General features: G+C 38.5%; 1 protein-coding gene across 1 annotated transcript in view; it reads right to left on the bottom strand.

The window, feature by feature from the left end:
- Window positions 1-23,066, bottom strand: part of FGF14 (fibroblast growth factor 14) — a 593,464-nt gene that overhangs the window by 366,471 nt on the left and 203,927 nt on the right. The gene's annotated exons all lie outside the window — the stretch shown is intronic.

Raw genomic sequence — 23,066 nt, forward strand, 5'->3', positions numbered from 1 at the left:
TCTATCTGTGATGACAATCAAGAGCATACTGGGTAGTTTATGTGTATTATACCCATTCTGCTGTAACTTTATCAATTATCCTCTAGCACAGAGCGGCAAATAAGGAATTTTGCTATTCACCTTCCTTAGAGAAAGGCTACACTAAGCATGTGCTGTGAAGACACCATTCTGGGCACCACACTAATAAAGATGAGTAGTGTCAAGGCTCTGACTGAGGGACTTTAGAGCAAGTGGGAGGACAACTATGTAAACCCATGAATACTACCAGTTTAAGAAATGCTACCTAACAGGAACTGTGTAGCGTATCTTATGGAAGCACTGGTGAGGGTGCAAATCTCTCTGCAGGGCTGCAGGCCATAATTCTCAGAGGTCATTTTGGGCTAGCTCTCTGCAGGGTGGCTACCAGGGATAAGTATTCTAGTAGGTGACTGGCTGGTTCCAAAGACTGGAGATTTGGGGCAAAAAAACCATAGGGTGCACCGTGGGAACATGACCAACACGGGGCTTGATTGTGAAGACTCACAAACACTAGGCTTTAGGATTTTCATATACAAAATAGGGAGCTTTCCAGGGCCTTCGCATACAACGAGGAAATGATCCGATTTGTGCCCCGGAAAACATTCTGGAGGCTACCTAAAGATAGGCTGTAGCAGGGAGAAATGCAGAGAGATGGGTTAATGAAGCTATTCCGGGGAGAATGGTGGAAGCCTAGCGAACATCTGATGTCCCCCATGTAGAAGAATCATACGTTTCCTCCCTGTTGACCCCAGCAGTGGGCAGATGATTTGCTTTGGACAATAAAATGTTCCTTGTCACGGACAGGCAGACATTTCAAGAGTGATGAGCAGCCAGGGCCCTGGATGGAGCCATGGAGCACAGAGCGTGAACAAGAAGTCAGTCTGTCTCTGTATGCCTCTGAGATTTGTTCCTAGTCTAGCCTGGCTCCTCAACCCCCAACAACAGATATTTTATTTCTCTTATACTTATGTCTTGCAAAGCACTGCTCATAATTGATCAATAAATATTTATTGGAACTCTACTTGAATGTTAGATACTGTGCTTACTGCCAATAAGTTTTCAACCTTAGAGAGTCTACAATCATGGTAGGAAGAACTGACTTTAAACAGAACAGTATCTTTGGGAATTCAGAAATCCCTACCACCAGGAAGGGGTGGGTCATGAGTGGCTGGTTTCCCTCAGGGTGGAATGTGAATAGGGAAAAATGAAGAGAGCAGGCAATAAACATCAGGATGGGGACCAGGAAGAGGGTAAAGTTATATGGTCAAAGGCAAGAAGGAGAAAATGTGTAAACCATCTTTGGGATAGAAGAAGCAGACCATTTCTAACAATTGATAATAATTGATATTGATTCCGTCCAATACGTTGGCTGGTGCTAGAATCCAGCTATGATACTTTAACATTTCCTCAGTTGCACTAGCTATGATTCAAGCGCTTTTTAGTCACATGTCACTAGTGCCATACCGACACAGTACATCCACCATCACTGAAAGTTATATTGGGCAGCCCTGGCCTAGGAGAAGTGAGATATAAAATAAAAATACAAAACGAGAGTCCTTAAATGCCAAGATAATGTTTAATTTAACTTCAAAAGTTTAAAATTTGAAAAGGGCAGTGACAATATAAAAATAATTGAAAGAGTAGCAAGATGTGAAAATATATAGGAGACAAGGCTGGAGAGAGAGAGAGAGAGAGAGAGAGAGAGAGAGAGAGAGAGAGAGAGAGAGATTGATTGAGATTGAAGAGGTTTTTGCAGCAACCTAGAAATGAATAACCAGGACCTAGAACATAATGTGAGGGTAAGAATAAAAACAAAAGAATACTATTCTTATTATTTGCCAATTCTGTATATGTGGATGTACTCACTCACTAAAATTATTTGTAACCCTCAACATCAATACTTTCTACACCTTCATGGTCATTGGGAGACATGTGCGGACTGGAGAAAAATAAGTCCGCCAATGGCTGTGCACATTCCCAGCTGAGATTCAACTCCACTTTCTTGTTTCAGCTCATATTGCGAACAAGTGTCCTTTCTGTGGTCTATGTGGCCTCATGTTTCTGCATTTTTGTTCTTTTGTTGGTGATTCACTGTTGCAAATGGCCCCCAAGTGCAGTTCTGGAGTGCTGTCTAGTGTTCCTAAGTGAGAGAAAGCTGTAATGTACCTTACAGAGAAAACAGCTGTGTTAGATAAGCTTGGTTCAAGTGTAAGTTATAGCAGCAATTTTCAACCTTTTTCATCTCATGGCACACAGAAACTAATTACTAAAATTCTGCAGCACACCAAAATATATATATATTTTTTTTGCTGACCTGAAAAAATAGATGTAGTTTTGATTCATTCCCACTGGACAGCTACTGTTGTGCTGGTTGTTGTCATTTTTTAAAATTTGACAATCGAAGGGAAAAGGGGTCAGTGTCCCTAACTAAATAGTCAGCCATGACATGTTTTTTAAAATTCTTGCCACAGCACACTGGGTGAAAATCGCTAGTTACAGTATTGTTGCCCATGATTGCAATGTTAATTAATCAATATTTATTAAATAAAGTATCTTTTTTTTTAAAAGCCACCCATAACTAAATTTCCCAGCATGCCTACTCAAACTACTTTCTTTAAATCTACTACTACTGCTTTTTTTTGCCCCAGGAAGCAAAATACAGATTTTATTTACTAAAGATGCTTACATGAACTAATGTATCAAAACAGTAAAGCAAACTGAGAAGATGATGCATAGTAGTCACTTACAACTAAGAGGTGTGTTCCTATGTACCAGGCTGGAAGTACTCAAGATTCAAATTTGGGTCGCAACAATAATACACATTACCATATAACATGGGACATTGAGATCACATTCAAAATGCATGGTAGTCAGCAATTTAATTCCCCAAAAGCTAAGGGTCTTGTGTATACCATACTTAGAAAACAATTATCTATCCCTTATTCCACAAGAAGATTTCAATTATATGTACCACATTTTCAAGTTTACAGAAGCTTATATTTTAAGATATAAACTATATTGACCTCTTACTCAGCTATTAGCACATACAATAAAGGTTAAGCTGGTCCACTTCACCTTCAATCACAATTCTCAGGGAACTGCCATTCATATGTCCTTACCTTTGACATTATTGCTAATTTTGACACAGCTTGGCTATGCTCTGAGTAAAGATAAGGTGTGTGTTTTGTTCTTTTTTTATGTGACCCAATTTTCCACAGCATACTATTTTTCCTTTTGTGGAATTAGGGGCTTCAGCTCTAAAAATCAATGCTATTCTCTCCTATGAGAATTATATTGCACCCAAAGGAACTTGTGCAAAATCAAAGTGTTTAATGTAGCAGTGGAAACATTCATAACTGAAAATCAAACTGGATAATGAAGAGCTACCACCTGACTGCTGCACTGAGATAGCCCAGATCAGTGACAGAAAACACGGGAAATGAGATGTATTTGCTTTCGTTAGAAAAAGCATCTGCCTTCATTACTGGGCGGGGGCGGGAGAGGGGGGATATGTAAAAGAGAACCAGAAACTGCTTTCATTTTATTTTTTTAGAAGCAATGAGCATATATTTGATAAGCCTTCCAAAGTGTGGGGGGTAATATAACATCAATGCAATTACAGCAATCCTTTTCTTGGGACTAAATGGTGGGTTTTAAAGCACAGCTACCCTTTGATTAATGTGGCAAAACAGTCTGTAGAAAATGAAAAGTACTTTTACAAAGTTGTATGAATGCAATGCACAGACCACGATAATAACTGAATTCCTTATTTTGACCTTCTAATAAACCATAGACACAAATATCATTTCTTTAAAATACATTGAGTGGAGGGGGTCAACAGGGGATAAAAGGGGGAAATCTGTAATATTTTCAACAATAAAGATAAATTTTTCCCTCAGACCCAAGGCTGTCAGGATACTCTCCTTTCACTTCTGACAATGACTGAGGGCATCAACAAAATCACATATTTGCTTAAGACAGACCCTTGCTCTCCACAGCTGAGCCAGGGTAAGGAGGATTCAAGATGAACAAAGGGAGGTCAACCAAATCTAGTGAACATAGGTCAGAGAGCCTTTGGAGAGAAATGGAGGCGGTTCCCAGGAGAGAGTAACCCCTGGACAAATGTCTACTCCCTTCCTGGACTGTTTGAGTCAACAACACACAAGAAAGATTTACTCTATGCTAAGGAAGATCCAGAGAAGTGTATGCTCTGATCCTTGAGCTTAAGCTACTAGAATATAGTTAGGAGAATAACAGAGATTCAGAGTCAGTTAGATGCTCAATTATACCTTGAACAATGCAGAGAGGAGAAAAAATACATACTCACAGTTTACTCCCTTACCTCTCTGAGGCTGAGAGTACTGCTCTATCATTCATTCCAGATCCTGTCTTTGGATTTCAGGAAGATGTGTAATCTTCAGGCAACTACATTACACAAGCAATGCATCTAAGCCAGCAAGCCTACTCTCATCACAGCTTGGCTCTTTCTCAACCTCATTTGTGGAGCTTCTTCGTCCTTATTTTTGCTTCACAGTATTTTCCTAATGTCTTCAGCCCAACAGCTCTCACTTCCTACTCTGTTTCCAGTCTCCCAATCGCCCCTTCTATCCCACACTTGGTCACCCGGGGACACCTGTCCTGAGACACCTGTCCTTGGTCCGGCAGCTAGTTTCACTCAGGCCCCTGAGGAGAGCACTTGGACCAGATCATCCGACCGAGTTTTACATGTGTTTCTTAACTGAACCAAGTGCAAAGGAAATAATAAGCCCCAACTGGGAAGTTATGAAAAGGGAGCACTCGTCATTAAGCATCATCCCATTAGACGTTCCAGAAAGCGAAAGGAATAACAACAAAAGCTCCTTTGCAGGGAAAAAGAGATAATTCAATTCTTTGAAGTTTTATTACCAAATTTGCAAATTCACACTGCTGCGCGCAGATGTGCAAATAAAATGTATATATAATTACTAGTAAAGTAAAACAGAAAGATTAAATATATGTATTTCTAAACATGTATAGTTAAAATAAATTATATATAAAATACATTTTAAAATATATGTATTTTAAATACAAATAACTTTCTTGTATTTATATAGTTAAAATATAGTTTCCTTGTTTCCTATTAACTGATTTAACCCTGCTTTTCAAGCCCTAATAAAAAGTAACCTAATGGTTTAAACTGTATCCCCGCCAAGAAGAGGAAGTCCTCTCAGATGCTGAGCTTCACTGTGGAAGCTTCAGAGGAGCCATGTCCAGTAGAACTCTGCAGTGATGGGTATGCTCCAGACTTGCATCAAACAACACCATGCCCATCAGATTCAATGTGGCTACTGAGCTCCTAAAGTGTGGCTCATGAGACTAAGGAGTGGATGCTAATTTTAATTTAAATGTATTAGGCCACGTGTGGCTATTGACTGCTAAGTGGAACAGCACAGCTATAGAACCTAAGTGTCCCTGTGGGTGTGTGGCTGATGCAATGTCATAAAGCTGGGGAGGAGGAAAATCCTTGTCCCCATTTATCCTACAACAGTGGGCTGGGCCGGAAGCAGGCTAGGGCTTGCCAACACCCTTTCTTTGGCATATTCTCCTCTATCACCGAGCATTCCTTAATGCTCTATGATATAGTTGGCTCCTGGTAAGTTAAAAGAAGTGGTAAGGATATTTAGATCAGAATTTACTTTTTTTATAAACCCTGGATTTCATGTCTATTACCTTGATGAGGAAACAAAAATTCTATTATAAGGAATACTGGCTCATTTTTTCTTCTTCTTCCCATCGTTGTTGTTTTTGTCTCCTTCCTCTCATTTTATAGCAATGCTACTATTTGTGCCTCTACCCAAGCAAATGTGGTCATGGTCTAACTTGAGCATAAAGCCACTTACCGACAAATACAGCAGAAGCAGCACAGTATGAATTTTCTAAATATACCTTCTATCATAATAATATTCATTTTATAATCAGTTCAGTAAAAGACCTACACTGACCAAAAACATAAGGCAGCCTCTGTTATCATTAAATTATAGGTGGACCAAGAAGTTCCTTAATAATTGTTTGGAAAACAAAACAAAGAACTTTCAGTGACATTCAGCTTCTTGGTATTATATTCTTCCACGCCATGGAAACCCAAGGGAAGCCTTTTGGAATGGCAGGAAGTAATGGACTGTTACTTTTCCAAGCTCTTCATAGCTATTGCACATCTGCATCTTGTAATACTTGTTCTATTCTAACTTGTGGATTATCTGCATCTACATTATAAACAAATTCTGTTGAAAAAAAAGCTTCATGTGTATAACTCACAGAGCATAGTGAATTACAAAAAAATTTTATTGAAATCAATAAATCAATACAAATGAACAAACTGAACTAACAAGCAAAATAAAGACAGAGGACAGACTCATATATAGAGAGCAGGCTGACAGCTGTGTATGGGCTTGGGGTGGGAGCAAGTGCTGGGGATGTGGAGGGATTGAGCAAAAAAGAAAGAGAACTCATGGGCATGGACAACAGTGTGGTGATTGCAGGGAGGGGGGCAGGGTATAGGGGAGATAAATGGTGATGGAAATGAAAACATTAACAATGAAAAACTTCAAATGCATGCAAGAATTTTAACAAATAATTGTTTTTCTTAAAGCTATTTTAGTAAAATATAAAACTAGAGGATGCTATCAATTTACAGCATGCTATACCTTAAAAGTAAGCATAAACTGGGGATATAAATGTATAATATTTGAAGCAATGTGGACATGGACATTTTTAAGAATACTTGCACAAAGATGTAATGTATTTCAGATCAGTGTTTTACACATACTGTCCCAGCAGCTGTCTTAAAAGGGGTAAAATCAGCTTCAAGACACTACTTACCAAGAACAGCAATGGAACAATGATTGAATTGATGAATAAATGGTTGCATGGTGAAGCATTCGAGAAAGAGATCTGCTAATAGTGTCTTCAAGAAATCAGGCAATTAACCACTTAAATTCATAAAAAATGACAAATAATAATATAGATTTTAATATTGGATTCTTCAGCTAGGAATAAAAGAAATTTTCTTCAAGTTAATTTTTCCTTATTTGAAAAATCTTTCCAGGGAGAGACCAAAAATCTAACCTTCATTTTTAGCATACAAATAAGCAGAAGAATATTAATACAGCAAACCTTAGTATCTTTCATTTCTCATTTTAATCTTGCTGAAAAATATTTAACTATTTGTATAAAATGAATAAAATCATTTAAGCAACAAGTAGTTTTGTAAAAGTTGCTTACTTTATTCTGAAATTATGTATTGCTGAATTTTAAAAATATCCATATTGAAAATAATTTATGTTGCCAGTTAGTGAAACATTTTAATGACAGTCTTAAAAGGCACCACAAGATATCACCATCTATTGATAACTAGACATTGTCAACCTTCCAATTACCTTCTAGTAAATAAGAACACAAACTCTGTTTTCTACTTTGGGTTTTTATTTTTGGGTTGTTTTTTTTTGGTTTTTGCTGTACTGTATATTTCAAAAGATTTCAAAATAAATTTTGCAAAGAATTATCACTATATATTTACCTTTTTTACTTAAGCGTATATGTTTCTAAAACATTATGATAAAATACTTATATCAAATTTCAGGGGGAAAAAATGTAAATATTGAGTCAATTCTTATAAATTTGTTTTATTCAAATAACTTGGCCTCTCCCCAGCCTAGTTAGGAATGATCTTCCTTCAATACTGTTTTCATCAGGGTGCCCATGATTATAGACTCTTGGAAGGCTGTTGGAGGTTGGGGTAGGGTGGACACAAGAATAGGAAGGTTATATTGTAAGAGATAAAATTGAGACATTTTGATAAAGAAAAAAAAAAAGAGGGAGATGAGGGTAGTGTAGTGTCTAGTCCAGTAACATGGTAACACAGATTCACACTCCCCTGGTACCTGAATCTGAATCAGCTGGAGAACTTCAGTCAGTTATTCTGAAAAACTATTCTCTTGTTTAGTCTTCCTGACACTCTGCCCTTGAATCACCTCATGTCTTAAGGACGCGCTGCGGTGGCAGCCCTGCTAGCTCAGCATCTCTTCACACCTCTCTCAATGTGTTTAACCCTCACCGAAGAGTGTCAGTCTGACAGGCCCTTATTTGTTCACACAAAATAGACATTTTCTGCACCAATACACTTGTACTTTTTGCCTGGAGCTAGAGATCAGCTTGCAAATATGTAGCAAAATTAGAGAGGCACATCTAAGTGACCTAGCACATAGTCTGGAAGTGCCATCAGGCAAGTTTCTTCTCCTAGTCAGGTCAGTTACCCAGCACAAGTGATACTTAACATATTTACCAACAGGTAGACACAGAAATCAAACATCTTCTGCTGGCCGTGAAGTACCAGAACAGCCCAACAAGGGCAGATCAGCCACACATGAACCCTGGACAATATTTTATCAACTTGAATCTCCTTAATTCAGAGCATCCTACAACTCAAAAGAAAGCATAAATTGGGAATAAAAACATAATATTTGAGGCAACATAAACATGGGTTTTTTAAGTACTTGCACAAATCTATAATGTATTAATTGTCACCTCATTTTTAAATCAGTGCTTATCATATGTTGTTTCTGTTTCAGTCTTAACAAAGGAAGAGTCAGCTATGAGAAGAACAGCATTGGAACAATACCTGAGTTGATGATTGAATAATTACATGGTAAAGCATGTACAGGTACTTGGGTCTACTTAGCCCAAATCCAAAGCATGCCCATTGGTTCTTACTAAGGGGTATGGTCCAGTGGGAAATATGTCTTTATGGAGCTTGGAGTTCAATAATAAAACAAACTTATTTGAAGGATTCAAATTTTCCATAAAATGAATGCACTGTCCATTCACTGACAGTATAAAGAGGATAGTGAGACCTTGAGTCTAGGTAGCCGGCTCCCTCAGAAAGCCCCGCACTGTCTGATAGGACATTGAATGATGCCAAATGGCTTTAGTCCTTTGTCTTTTCTCCAGGTTCCTGGAGTGTCTGTCATCCTCTAGACTGCAAGCTCCTCATTTTACTGAAAAATTAATACAATGTTCAATTCTTTTTCTGAAGGAAAGTCACTAGCTTTTTTAGTTAATATTTGCCACAGGGACTTGACTTTTCTGAAATATCATTATGTTTCTGCATTGCCTCTTCTTTCAAATTTTGCATCTGCTGATGTTTGTGCAGCAAATCTATCCAAACCTGTTTTGTCAGCAAGTTATTTGCAGAAAAAAATGCAAAATTCTCAATGTCTGCTTGAATGATTTCTCAAGAACCTGATGGTTCATTAATATCCAACATTCATGCAAAGGGGAGTCGATCACCAAGAGCTAGTCAAGGCAAGAATGACAGAAGAAATTATAAAGAAAGAAAACTTCCATCTTAGAAAAAAAGATGCCATTCATTTAATAGTTTCTACATGAAAGTTAGTATTATTATACTCCTTTAAATATGTTATTAAAGAAAATAGATAAATATTTAGTAATATCCCCAATAAGCATATATGAAAATAACACAAACCATGATATTGGTCCATCACTTACACCACCAACACTTGTCTCTCAGCTCATGCCCTGTGCTTCCCTTGACAGTACATATCATACATCACACGGACATCCTAGGTCAGCAATCGCTCAACATCATACCTTTATCTCCAGCAAAAACATAGGGCCGAAGAGTCCTTGACCAGCTTCTCTGGCTTCCCTGGTATCTTGACTGACTCAGCCCCTCCCCTAGCACAGAGTCCTGACTTCTGGAACGCCCGAAGCCCAACACCACAGTTCTGCTTAGGTTGATGAGAGAGCCAAGTGAGGGTGTGGAAAGGCAGCAACTGCCAATGGGGATTACAGGGACACTACTGTGGATCAGAAGGCTGGAGAACCAAAATTCTGCAAACCAAATCATACTCCTCCCAGAGTGTAAACCATTGCTGCAATGGCTACTAAAAACTGACTTTCAGTCACCAATTCTAATGAAATCCCTACTTCTCCAGTGTAACTACTGAATACTCACCCATTACTTTTTAAATTTCAGTTTTAAAGTGCATTGGCCAATATCATTTAAATTCAAGTGCAAATATTTTATCTAATTCACTTTTTGTAAATATAAAACTATGTATCCCTTGGGGACTTGCTATTTTGTCAACAGCAAGCAGTGATGAGGAAGAAATACCAAGGAAACCATGTTAGAGAAGGATATTAAAAAAGAAATAGAGAAGAAAGGAAAGCTAAAAGAAATCCCAAATGTAGCCAAAGAATGAAATTCAGTAATGCAGCCTATGGCAACAATGCGACCACATGTCAAACAGCAGAGCAGAGGGGATGTAACATGAACTCCCCACTCTATCCTGGTTTACAGCAAGTGGTAAAGAAATAGGAATACCCTGGACAAGTATCCAGTTTGCCTTGAGAATCTGTGCAGTCCCAGTGACTGCCTCCTCTGCCACCCAGCATGCTTCCGATCCCCATAAAGGTGCTGATGATGGCCTACCCTCCCTCTCCAGCAGGCTTCCTTCAGTCCTGGTTCAGGTGTTACTATGATAAGCCAGGGTCTCTCACCTATCTAATATATGCTTAATGATTAGAGGACTACCTAATCTTAAAATAGCTCTCGACTTCCACATTTCTTAACACATCTGTTTTTTAATAAGGGGCACTGTACTAGTATCACTACCATCACCACACTACTACTACTGTCACTACTCTCAAACTACCACAATTAATAATGATAATAATCAAGCAAAGAGCACTTATATAATGTTTATTACATGCCAGGCACTCTCTTCAACACTATATACCCACATACTATCTCTATACCCATTTCACAGAGAAGTAAATCAAGTCTTAAAGAGGTTATGTGACCTGCTAGGCAATAGATCACAGATTTAAACCCATGCAGTCTGGCTCCAAAGGCCATGTTCTTTATCACTATTTTGTCATAACTCATAATGCTAAATATTAAATTTAAAAGAGTCCAAATATAAAATTAAATTTTTGAAGAATACAATTCCTCACTCAAGAAAGACTTATGAATGGGATTAGTTCATTTCTTTGTCATGTGGATTCTAAATCATATTCGCCCATTAACCTTGATCAGATTTATAAATATAATCATTTCATTTATTTACCTAATATTTCCCATCCAAATTAGACCTCTTTAGCTTCACATTTTGTTATTAATGCAAATTTTTAAAAAATATGTTTTTAGCAAAAGGTTATAGAATTTCCATGGAAATCTGTTGAGAGGAAGGCTTTATAATATTGACTTCCAAGGCAGAACCAAGGGCTAGACAGCTAAATGTCAACAGATACAGTAATTTCCTTATTTGGAAAACACACTATTTGAAATTGATGATGTTTTCCTTTTGACAGTATGCACATTAATAAGGATTGTTTACTCATTTCCATACTGTAATTCTGCTAAAATATTAAAGTTTTTGAACACCAAATAGAATGATCTATTTTATATAAGATATACATACTTTTATGAATTAAGTAGTTTTTTTCCCTAAGTGAACAGTCTAGTCATATTATCCTGCTTTCTAGTAAATGCCTAGGGAGAATGTGTGTAATATATGAAATTCTGAATTATGCATACTAGCCTGGAGAAATACAGGGGTTGATAAAGTAGGTTTACAGTTGTGAGTATGTGAAAGACAGTTTATTCTTGTATTGTTATTCATTTAGTAATTATTCTATTTATTATTATTATTATTACTATTATTAACCTTTTTGTGCCCCACCACTGTATTCACAGGTATAGGATATTAGCATTCCTTTGAAATAAATCAATAATAAATATTAAGCATCCTTAATTTGAAAACTTTGCTCAAACTACTCAAAAGGGTCCGTTTTACTGTGTGATCATTCCCACATATGTATCCCAGCCAGACTAGGACTAGAATTTCTAATATATTTTTAAATCAAGTTTATCATTACACTAAATGGAATTTTAGTAACACACTCATAGGTTTTGGTCTAAATAATATTTTGTTTATAGTAAGAGCAAATAGAGTCTGCTAACCAAGTGCAACTCTACCTGTTTTTATATGACTCATAGCTCAGAATGGTTTTTCCAGATTTACAACCAATTTGATGATGCAAAAGACTAATTTTAAATCCCAATCAAATCACATGTAATCTCCCAAGGAAAATAATTTTAGTGTTCTTATCAGTAGGTGAGGCAGGAAGAATAATGGCCTCACAAAATGTCCATGCCCTAATTACAGAACTTATGAATATTTTTCTTTACAAAATAAACGGGATTTGGCAGATGTAAGTAAGGTAATGGACTATTATGGGTTGAATCACATCCAGAAAGAGATAAGTTTAATCCCCATTACCTGTAAATGTGATCTTATTTGGAAATAGGGTCTTTGCTGATGTAATCAAGTTAAGATGTGGTCATTAGAGTGAGACCTAGTCCATAGAACTGGTGCCCTCATGACACAATAAAAGAGACAGAGACACACAGGGAGAACACCATCTGATAACAGAAGCAGATATGGAAATGATGCAGCTACAAAGCAAGGAACACCAAGGACTGATGGTCACCACCAGAAGTTAGGAAGAGGCAAGGAAGGATTCTACGTAGAGGCTCAAAGGGAACATGACTCTGCTGACAACTTGATTTTGGAATTTTAGCCTCCAGTACTGTGAGAGAATAACGGTTTTCAACCACCCATTTGTGATACTTTGTTACAAGAACCCCAGGAAACCAACTCATGGACCTGGTATGAGAAGATGCATTATTCAGGTAGAACCAACATAATCATATGGATCCTTAAGAGTGGAAAACCATTCCAGGCTTTGGTAAGAAGAAAACAATGTGACAACAGAAGCAGAGTTAGAGACATGCTATGCTGCTGGTGTTGGAGACGCAGGCAACTTCTAGAAGCTGGAAACAGCAAGGAAACACCTACGGTAGAGCCTCCAGAAGGAACACAACCCTGCCAACACCTTGGTTTCAGCCCAGTGAGACCTGTGTTGGACTTCCGACTTCTAGAACAGTAGGATAATACATTTGTATTGCTTAAGCCACCAAGCTTTTGATAATTTGTTATGGTTGGAATAGAAAACTGATACAATAATATTATATTATAAAAATTATTTTACTCAATTATCATTATTATTGTTATTATTTGAACTTCATAAAATTTTGTGAAACTTTGTGTTCTCTCTTGTTATGTAAGTACCTACATAATGTCTTCGATTTATCATTTTGGCCCACAAAGCCTAAAATATTCTCTATCTGGCTCTGTACAAAGTTTGCTGACCCCTAGTTTTCAGTGTTAGCAAGTTTCAAGTTTCTTAAAAGATGAATAAAATATATATCTTACATTGTTCAATATTTCTTGCTAAATAGTGTACTGAAGTACAGAGTAGAGATGCAGATTTATGGTATAGAGTTGCATAATTGTAGACCTCAAAAAGAATTAGAAGAAACATATTCCCTGTTACTATAAGATATCCTTTCTGTTCTTGTTAATCCTCACCCACGGATATTTTTTCCATTGACTTTTAGAGAGAGTGAAAGGGAAGGAGAAGGGGAAGAGAGTAAGAGAAAGAGAAAGAGAAATATTGATGTGAGAGAGACACATCTATTGGTTGCCTCCTGCACATGCCCCAAAGGGCCATGGATCGAACCTGCAACCCAGGTACATGCCCTTGACCGGGAATCAAAGCCATAACCCTTCAGTGCTCAGGCTAACACTCTAACCATTCAGCAGCACTGGCCAAGGCAACTATAGTTATTCATTTTTAAAATTCATTTGTGCAGTTTGTAATGTGCCACCATAGTGCAATTCGCACAGCAAGCATGTGAGTCAAAGGTCAGCATACTCATTTCTCTTTCCAGAGACACATGCCAGCCCATTTGACCGAGAGAAATGGATAGATAACCCTATTCCTGCCCACACGTAGTTTTGTAGTAGCATTGGCAAGATGCAAACACTACATAAAAGCCATGTGCTTTATAGGAATGTGGAAGACTGGGGAAGTAAATATGTTCCTCTTTGAATAATGAGACTCAGCATTAATATGATCATAATTCTTTCCCCTATGGATTGCTTCAGATTCCAGAAATTATAAGTTAGATAACCAGTAAATTTAAATAAAACACTATTTTTACTTATTAATCATCTATTCAGAGAGTTCAAAACTTACTCATCTTAATCACATTATTTGGAACTTGATAGCCTCATTTTGAAGAACTGGAAGAAAGCATAAATAGATTGCTGAAGACAGGCTGAGTCATTAAGAAATAGTTGATAAGCACTGTCAGTGTGTCCCTGCCCTACAGACTAGTGAACCCTGCTTTCAGTTGAGAGAAGACAAGTTAAAGAAAAAGCTTTTTTCATTCAGTAATAACAAATAGTTGTTAGTGCCCACCATGTGCTGGGAACAGGAAACCCAGACTTGCCCCTGCCCCTCAATGAATTCAGCCATTTGCTGGCAGAACAGAAGGTTCATTTGACATTTACTTCCTCCCTCCTCACCTCATCCCACACAAACCCACCCCACATGGGTTGGTCTGAGTGCCACGTTAGCACAGAGCAGGCACAAGCGCGTATTTCCCCACCCATTACCAGACAGTTCAGGAAATACAGCAGAGAGGCCATGCATGGATTACAGATCCGTCAGACTCAGATTCAAATTCACTCTCCTTATTAGCTATGTGACAGTGAGAAAATGGCCCAACACAGGTGAGCCACAGTTTTTTAGAGCTCAGAGGTAAAATCACAGCAATCCACGGTGTTGCTTTCAGGACTGACTGAAAGCACATGGGAGCCCAGTTGGCTTAGCATAGGTGTTCAGTAAAATCTAACCACCATGAACGTCTTTGAAGGAGCTAAAGTAAATATAAAAAATAGTAATAATAACAATGCTTCCTTCTCACTAACTAGGTTTCTGTCTCAAAGGGGCCCCTGCTGTATGCATAGGCACTTTATATGCACACATGGTAGAACTGTCCTGGATGGTGAAAACATGTAACGGAAAGGCAGAATGGCACTTTAGACAGCCTGGAACAAAGGCAAAATATTGACGTCTATTTCCATAGCCTCATGCAAGCCTACTAATCCCAGAATATCACCAGGCTGCCAAAGATTTTAAATTGAGGAGAGAACAAAATGGTGAGGAAAATGCATGGAAAAAAGAAAGGGAACAAGTAAAAAGGAAGGGTGAGAGGAGCAATAAAGACAGGTATGAAGCATGTAGGCACATGCTATTAATTACCCAAGAGATCGTGGTCCACTCCCTAGACTCACATGTATAATGTGGCTACACAGCTAGACTCTTATGTATAGTGAGGAGTTGAATCATGCTCAATTAGGCTCCCAAGCTCTATGATTGAAATAATTCTATCTTTCTGAGGTAGATGGTGATAAAGGATGATGGAGATGATTTAGACCAAGCATGTCAAACTCGTGACCCATAGGTCGCATGTGGCCCCACAGTGAATATTTTTGCAACCCAGCCAATATAACGGTATGTAAGAAACATTTCAATAGATATTTTGTAACTTAATTTTTACAATATCCTGTTATACATAGATATTAATAATGAACTACAACATTCACTAATGTCTGATTACTATAATCGTGTTGCATTCATTTCCCTTACGCGCAGGCACACCATTTCTCTCCAGTAATACTAGCAGCGAATATTTTAGCAGCCGATTGCCACATCATTGGTCTTGGACTGACTTGTTTGGTGTGCACAACAGGAATATTTCACTGTTGGAGAACAAGAAAAATAGGTTTATTTGCATTATTCTTATTAATTTGTGCAGTTATTTAGTGTCTGGTAAGTTAATGTTCAAGAAAAAATATTAATTTTTATTAAAATGTTCTATTATTTTATGTTAACGATTACTCATTTATTTTAGCCCTTTGTATTCAGCATGTATTTATCGAAATAAACCTATGTTTCTATGAAAATTGAAGCGCTTTTTTTTTTGCAGCCCACATACTCTTAAACCTTAAGAGTTTCTGAGGTAGTTTATTTGGCCTGTGTTAGCCTTTGAGTTTGATATGCTTGATTTAGACAGTATTCAAAAGGAGAAGAAAATGGCTAGTAAGTAAGAGCAAAACAAATGGTCCAATCTTTTAATAATACAAATTAAATCAATGCAATACAATGTTTGCCTATCAAATGAACAAAGAATTATCACGAATATTAATGCAGATGAGAGACAAGTGAATTAGATGCATTCAGACATTGATATCGGAAGTATAAATTGGTAAGAATCTAAAAAGCAATTGGTGATATTTATCAAAATAATTTAGAGTGTTTCTATCTTTTGACCTCCTTTTCTTAGAAACTACCATAAGGTAGTTATGAGAAGATAAGCCAAAGTGCCCACGAAAAGTTACATACAGAAGTGTAGTACAATAGTGAAAAATTGAATATCTCTCAAGTGCTCAATATTAGGATGCTTTATAAAGCCACACTACATCCATATGATGGAAAACTTTGTAGTCATTAACCAGTTAACTGCCACGCACCCAAAATGGAAACCATCCCCACATGCCATGATATTTTGAATTTAATTTAAAAAATCAATTTGCAATGAATATTATAAAAAATATATATATTACAATTCGGGTGTTCTTGAATATTTTCAGCTGAAAATTCTCACAAAAAATGATTTTAAAGTTGGTCAGGACTGCCACTTAGGGAAAACATTTTTTTTTGTAGACGCGTTTGGCGTGTAGGGAAGGTCTACTGTTTGTGTCTACAGATGCTTATGGCTTACAATGGGTTAAAAATGAAGGCTTTTCAATAACATTAAAAATGCCAAGTAAAGAAAGCATATGTTCTCACATAAGCTAAAAATGTATTGATATAAAGACACCAAGAAATTATTGTTGCTGGAATTATGAACACATATTTTCTGATTCTTCATATTTTTTCAAATTTTCTACAAGCATACACATTAGCTTTAAGCTCAGAAAAAAAACATAAAGCTAAATTAATTACCATAATAAAAAAAAGAAAGGAAACAATGAAAGATAAGAGTTTGACAATTTTTTGAAATCGTTAATATGGAGTTACCCATATGTCTTAACAATTCCACTCCAAGTTTACACCCAAGATTATTAAAAACGTATGTCCACACAAAACTTGTATATAAATGGCTACAGCAGCATTATTAATGATAAGGTATAGAACATGGGGAAGATGGCGGCATAGGTAAATGCCTGTACTCGCCACCTTCCACAACCGCATCAAAATTACAACTAAAATACAAAACCATCATCCAGAACCTTTGGAAAGCTGGCTGAATGGAAGTCCTACAACTAGAGAAGTAAAGAAAAAGCACACGGAGACTGGCAGGAGATGCAGAGGTGCCGAGGCTTGGAACGGGCTGGTCCGGCCCCCAAGTGTTCCACTGTTAATGGGAGAGAGATCACTGCTGCGGAGGTCACCCAGAGGATGAAGGGGTCCCAGCCCCACACCAGAAGCCCAGTCCAGGGTTCCAGCGTCGGGAAAAGAAGTCCCTAGGGAAATAAGAACTACAGGCTGTAGAAAGCAGTGTGGACTGGGGCTCAGTGACACAGAAGCTGTTGGAGACCCAGCTGTTCCTCTTAAAAGGCCAGCACCACGAACTGAACTTACAAGGTCCTGCTTCCTCTGAGCTCCAGCACCAGCACAAGCTTTGGGGAACACAGACACATACGAGGAGGAACTGGATTGTATGGCATCAGAACAGGAACTTGGGGGTGGCTTTCTCCCAGACTGAGGTGCTCACAGGGATCATTGTTCCTATGCTGGGACCTCGCCAGTTGCAGGACTAACTAGCAGCCATTTCTGTTTGCTCTGCCCTAAGACCCCAACTCATCCAATTTACAACCCCACCCAATATGTGAGCAGCAGCTTTTGCATATAAATGGCCTGTCCTTGCTCAGTCTAAAGCAGCCGTGGGCAAACTACGGCCCGCGGGCCGGATCTGGCCCATTCGGCTGTTCAATCAGGCCCGCGGAGCCGAAAGAGCGGAGGGTTCTCTTGCTCTCCACTCCGCTCCTTCACCAGCAGCAGTGTTAACATGTATTAGTTCACACAAACACTCCATCCATGCTTTTGTTCCGGCCCTCCGGTCCAGTTTAAGAACCCATTGTGGCCCTCAAGTCAAAAAGTTTGCCCACCCCTGGTCTAAAGTCTCTCAACCAAGCTGCAGCTGGATCAGGGAGCCCAAAACTTCTCAATAAAAGGCTCAGGACCCGGCACCAGCACCAGCCTGGCTTGCTTCATAGTTGGGCCTCGTCTGGGCACTTCCAAACCCAATACAAAGAGAAGGAATCTGCTTATCTCTCTGTAGCTCCTGCTGGGTGGCCCCAAGCAGTGGCTGACTTTGCACATCCCTAAATACCCAAGAGCCAGTATTCTCAGGGGTCAGTGTCAGACCATACTGGATTACAATTCTACACATCCATAAGCGCCACACTCAAAGGGCAGACTCAGTGAGCACCAAGGCCCACTGAAGCAAGTCCTGCTCCATAGGGGTGTCTCCTACACAGCATCTCTCCCACTGTAGTCTCAGCTGGTCCTCACAGCCAATTGGCCTGGCAGTCAATTCCTCCAATAGCAATCAAGCCTCAGCTACAACAAGACTGTGTTCATAGCCCACAAAGGGGTGCACCTAGAGGGCCCAGTTTTGGTGACTGGGCCCTGTAGAACATCTACTACACAAGGCCACTCTACCAACTCAAGGAGACATAGCAGCTCTACCCAATACATAAAAACAAACATAGGGAAGAAGCTAAAATGCAGAGACAAAGAAACATGTCAGAAATGAAAGAAAGCAAATTACTGGATATAGAGTACAAAACCACAGTTATAAGGTTACTCAAGAATCTTTTAGAAACCTCCAAAAAAATGAAAAAGGACCAGTCAGAAATTAAGCATATACTGACTGAAATAAAGAATAATATACAGGGATTCAACTGTAGTGTAGAGGATTCTGAGAATCAAATCAATGATTCTGAAATGTGAGGAACCAAAAAACACCCAACCAGAAGAGCAAAAGGAAAAAAAAATCCAAAAATATGAAGATCGTGTAAGGAGCCTTTGACACAATTTCAGGTGTACCAACACTCGAATTATGGGGGTGCCAGAAGAAGATAGAGAACAAGATATTGAAAACCTATTTGAAGAAATAATGACCAAAGACTTCCCCTACCTGGTGATAGAAATAGACTTATAAGTCCAGGAAGCACAGAGATCCCCAAACAAAAGGATCACAACAAGACACATCATAATTAAAATGCCAAGAGCAAAAGACAAAGAGAGAATTTTCAAAGCAGCAAGAGAAAAACAGTTAGTTACCTACATGGGAGTGCCCAAACGACTGTCAGCTGATTTCTCAACAGAAACTATGCAGGTCAGAAGGAGTGGCAAGAAATATTCAAAGCCATGAAAAGCAAGAACCTACAACCAAGATTACTCTACCCAGCAAAGCTATCATTTAGAATTGAAGGTCAGATAAAGAGCTTCACAGACAAGAAAAAGCTAAAGGAGTTAATCATCACCAAACAGTATTATATGAAATGTTGAAGGGTATTCTTTAAGAAGAGGAAGAAGAAAAAGATCAAAAATATGAACAAAATGGCAACAAATACATACCTATCAACAACTGACTCTAAAAATTAAAGAATAATAAATCTAATGAACAGAATAAACTGTGAATAAAATAGAATCAGAGGCATGGAAAAGGAACAGACTGACGCTTCTCAGAGGGAAGGGGATGGGGGGAGGCGGGAAGCAATTAAACAAAGATCTTAAATGCATATATGCATTACCTACAGACAATAAGGTGGTGAAGGCCTAGGGCAGGGAGGGAACCGGGTGGAGGGAGACAATGTGGGGAAAAAAGAGGGACATCTGTAATAATCTCAACAATAAAGGTTTTTTAAAAAAGGATAAAGTATAGAAAATAACACACAAATGTCCGTCAATTGAAGAATAGCTCAACAAAATGTAGTATATCCATACAATGCAAAACTTCTCAGCCATTAAAGAAATAAAGTACTGATACATGCTACAATATGGATGAACTTGAAAACATTATGCAAAATGGAAGAAAGCAAACAGAAAAGATCACATATTGCATGATTCCATTAACATGCAATGTCTACTGTAGGCAAATGCAGAAGGTAGCATTCATCGTTGACATGGGCCTGGGGTTGGGGGGGTGTGGGGGGGAGACAAGGGAACAAAGAGTGACTGCTAATGCAGAAAGGGTTTCTTTTTTGGAATGACAAAAATGTATGGAATTAGGATGTTTGCATAACTAAATATAGTAAATGCCACTAAATCAAATACTTTTAATAGGATGAATTTTATTATATGTAATTTATACATTAGTAAAAAAATTGGGAGGAATTGAAAGACTGATTGATAAAAAGAAAAAGAAGTGATTTGTTTTGTTGGAAAAAAATGTGTTTTATAATGACTTTAGGAACATAAATATGAAATAATAATAGTAATGACCATAGTTAAAATTAGATAACCTTCACAAAAATCCTATGAAGCAGATACTATTTTTACCCCTGACTTTCAGATAAGAAAATCAAGTTTATGGTGACAAGGAAACATGCAGAAAATTACCCCAACAGGGAAAAAAGCAGCAAAAAATAGAATTCAATCCCAGATTCTTTGGTTTCCTGGCCACCAGCAGGAATAACGCCCCTGCTGAGACCACATTTTCCTGGTACAAACAGACAAGTAGATAAATAGTAGCCATCTAATAACAGAAGTCTCAATGGAGAGAGGTTTGGTAAAGGAAGGGGGACAACACAAAGGATAACGTCAAATTCCCCAGGCAGAAAGGACGAGAACATTCCTTTCAGATGACTAGCGGAACTGAAGTCCTACAACCAGGATTTCAGATATTTTCTTGATGCCTTTTGACATCTGCTCTCCCTCTCTACTACCTTAATTTCCTGCACCCTCCACACACACACACACACACACACACACACACACACACAGGAGCATAGCAAGGGCAATTTAGATATTAGCTGAGCTTCTCTCTATATATAAAAGCCTAAGCGACCGAATGACAGAACAACTGGTCGACTGGTCGCTATGATGCACACTGACCACCAGGGGGCAGACGCTCTATGCAGGAGCTTCCCCTGGTGGTCAGTGCGTTCCCACAGCCAACCTCCCACGGGCCCTACCTCCACCCGGCCCACCTCCCACAGCCCTTCCCCGTGGCCAACCTCCTTCCGCCCCAATCAGCTGGGATTGCTGGCCAGGCCGAGGGACCCTACCTGTGCAGAAATTTGTGCACTGGGCCTCTAGTAACTATAATATTAGTTACTTCTAAGGTGGCCTGGTTTGTTACTCAGATGGGTTTAAAGGCTGTGCTTATATACTTGAATACAAGCCTTTAGGTTCAAATGTATCTCCTAAACATTGAACTCTTCAAGTTCTTGTTTGAAAAGAGTTCATTTAAATTCATTCTGCACACAATTATTAGTAGCCTATGCATTATACTACCATCCCTACCCTGAACAAAATATGTGTAAACAGCTGTTAATCAAATAAAAGGAACAGCACCAAGAACATACAAAGGCCACTGTCTCGTACACAGAGAGAACAACATCACATTTGGATAATGATTTCTCTGATTAAATTTGTTGCAGACAGACAGAGAATGGAATTAGATCAGCAGTGAGTTCACAGGGTAGCATTAACAATGAGAAAAGAATTGAATCCACAAATGTCACTATGGAGAGAGGAAGCAGGATGCATATGTCGTCTCTTAATAGATTAATTATGATAAACTAAATAGCATGTTCAGAAAGTTTATGAGATTGGCAAGTAATGTTTTGGTAAGGTCATTATAAACCATTCAATGGCTATGATGATGATAATTTACAGCCGTGACAGTTGTCTAGACAAGAGAATTAAGACCTTACTGGTTCCAATTTTAATTTGAAGCAAAGCTAACCGTATCCTATTAAGTGTCCTGGTCTTGTGGCCTCCAGCCACTGGCTGCAAATGTTAAACTCATTTGCTGTTTTTGCCCAGAACAGCTCACAGGAGGGAGCAAGGGCAGGAAGAAGAAAAAAAAATGAGTCAATTGTGAAGAAACTTGGATTCAAGCAAAAAGATTTAGGAAAGGAAAAAGATCCTTTTCTGCACGGCAGTGCTATCCAAACAGTGGATTGCTCAGATTGCTGTGGTGGAGGACAGCCCATAATCAGCCTCTGGTTGGGTTGTGTAGGGGGTTACTCTGAAAAGAGTCCACAACTGAGCATACTCTGCTTCTCCTGCTCTTACAACATAAACACAAAATATAACACATGAGTTTCTTCTAGAGAGGGTGACCTAATCATTGTTCATAATTCGAAGAGAGGATATTTCAGGTATGTGGGCCTTTCTGCTTTCACCGACATTATATTCTATTGGCAGTTGCCTAGTCCTCAAATTGCCTTTGGGAAGCCATAGGAGAATGAACTGGAAAATGTAGCTGGGGGTGGTAATTTTAGTTCCTCCCTCGGAAGACCAGAGAAGATTTCTGCTCCACCCGACAAATTCCATATCCTTTTGGACTTTTAAAATATTGCTCCTGGAATTGACTGTCATTTAAATATTGAGAGGAAAATCTGTCACAGCGATTTGATTATTCAAGTTCTTTAAAAATCATTAAAATCCTGACCCTGTGGGAGAAGAGGAGCTTTCCTACTATTTGATGTTGTCCTCATATAGTCGATGACACACCTAATAGACATCCTCAGCCTTCCCATAGGGCTTAAACGTTGATTTCATTGAGCAAGTGGAAAGCACTTCTTCTTTGCAAAACTTCTAATTTGAAGTCACCTCCATACAGGCCCAATGATTCTCCTAAGTCTAAATGTTGCAACCGTGACAAATATCTTTTTATCTCAACTGAAGGAACTAGCTTGAAAACATGAAAAACTATTATCCTACAACAACGTACCTGTAAAGATGTGTACGCTGTGTAGGTGGTTCTTAGTTTTATTATCTTTTTCATGAGTCACTAATATTGCAGCATGGGAGGAATAATCCATATAAAT

The sequence above is a fragment of the Myotis daubentonii genome, chromosome 2 (genome assembly GCF_963259705.1).
Source record: "Myotis daubentonii chromosome 2, mMyoDau2.1, whole genome shotgun sequence".
NCBI classification, from domain to species: domain Eukaryota; kingdom Metazoa; phylum Chordata; class Mammalia; order Chiroptera; family Vespertilionidae; genus Myotis; species Myotis daubentonii.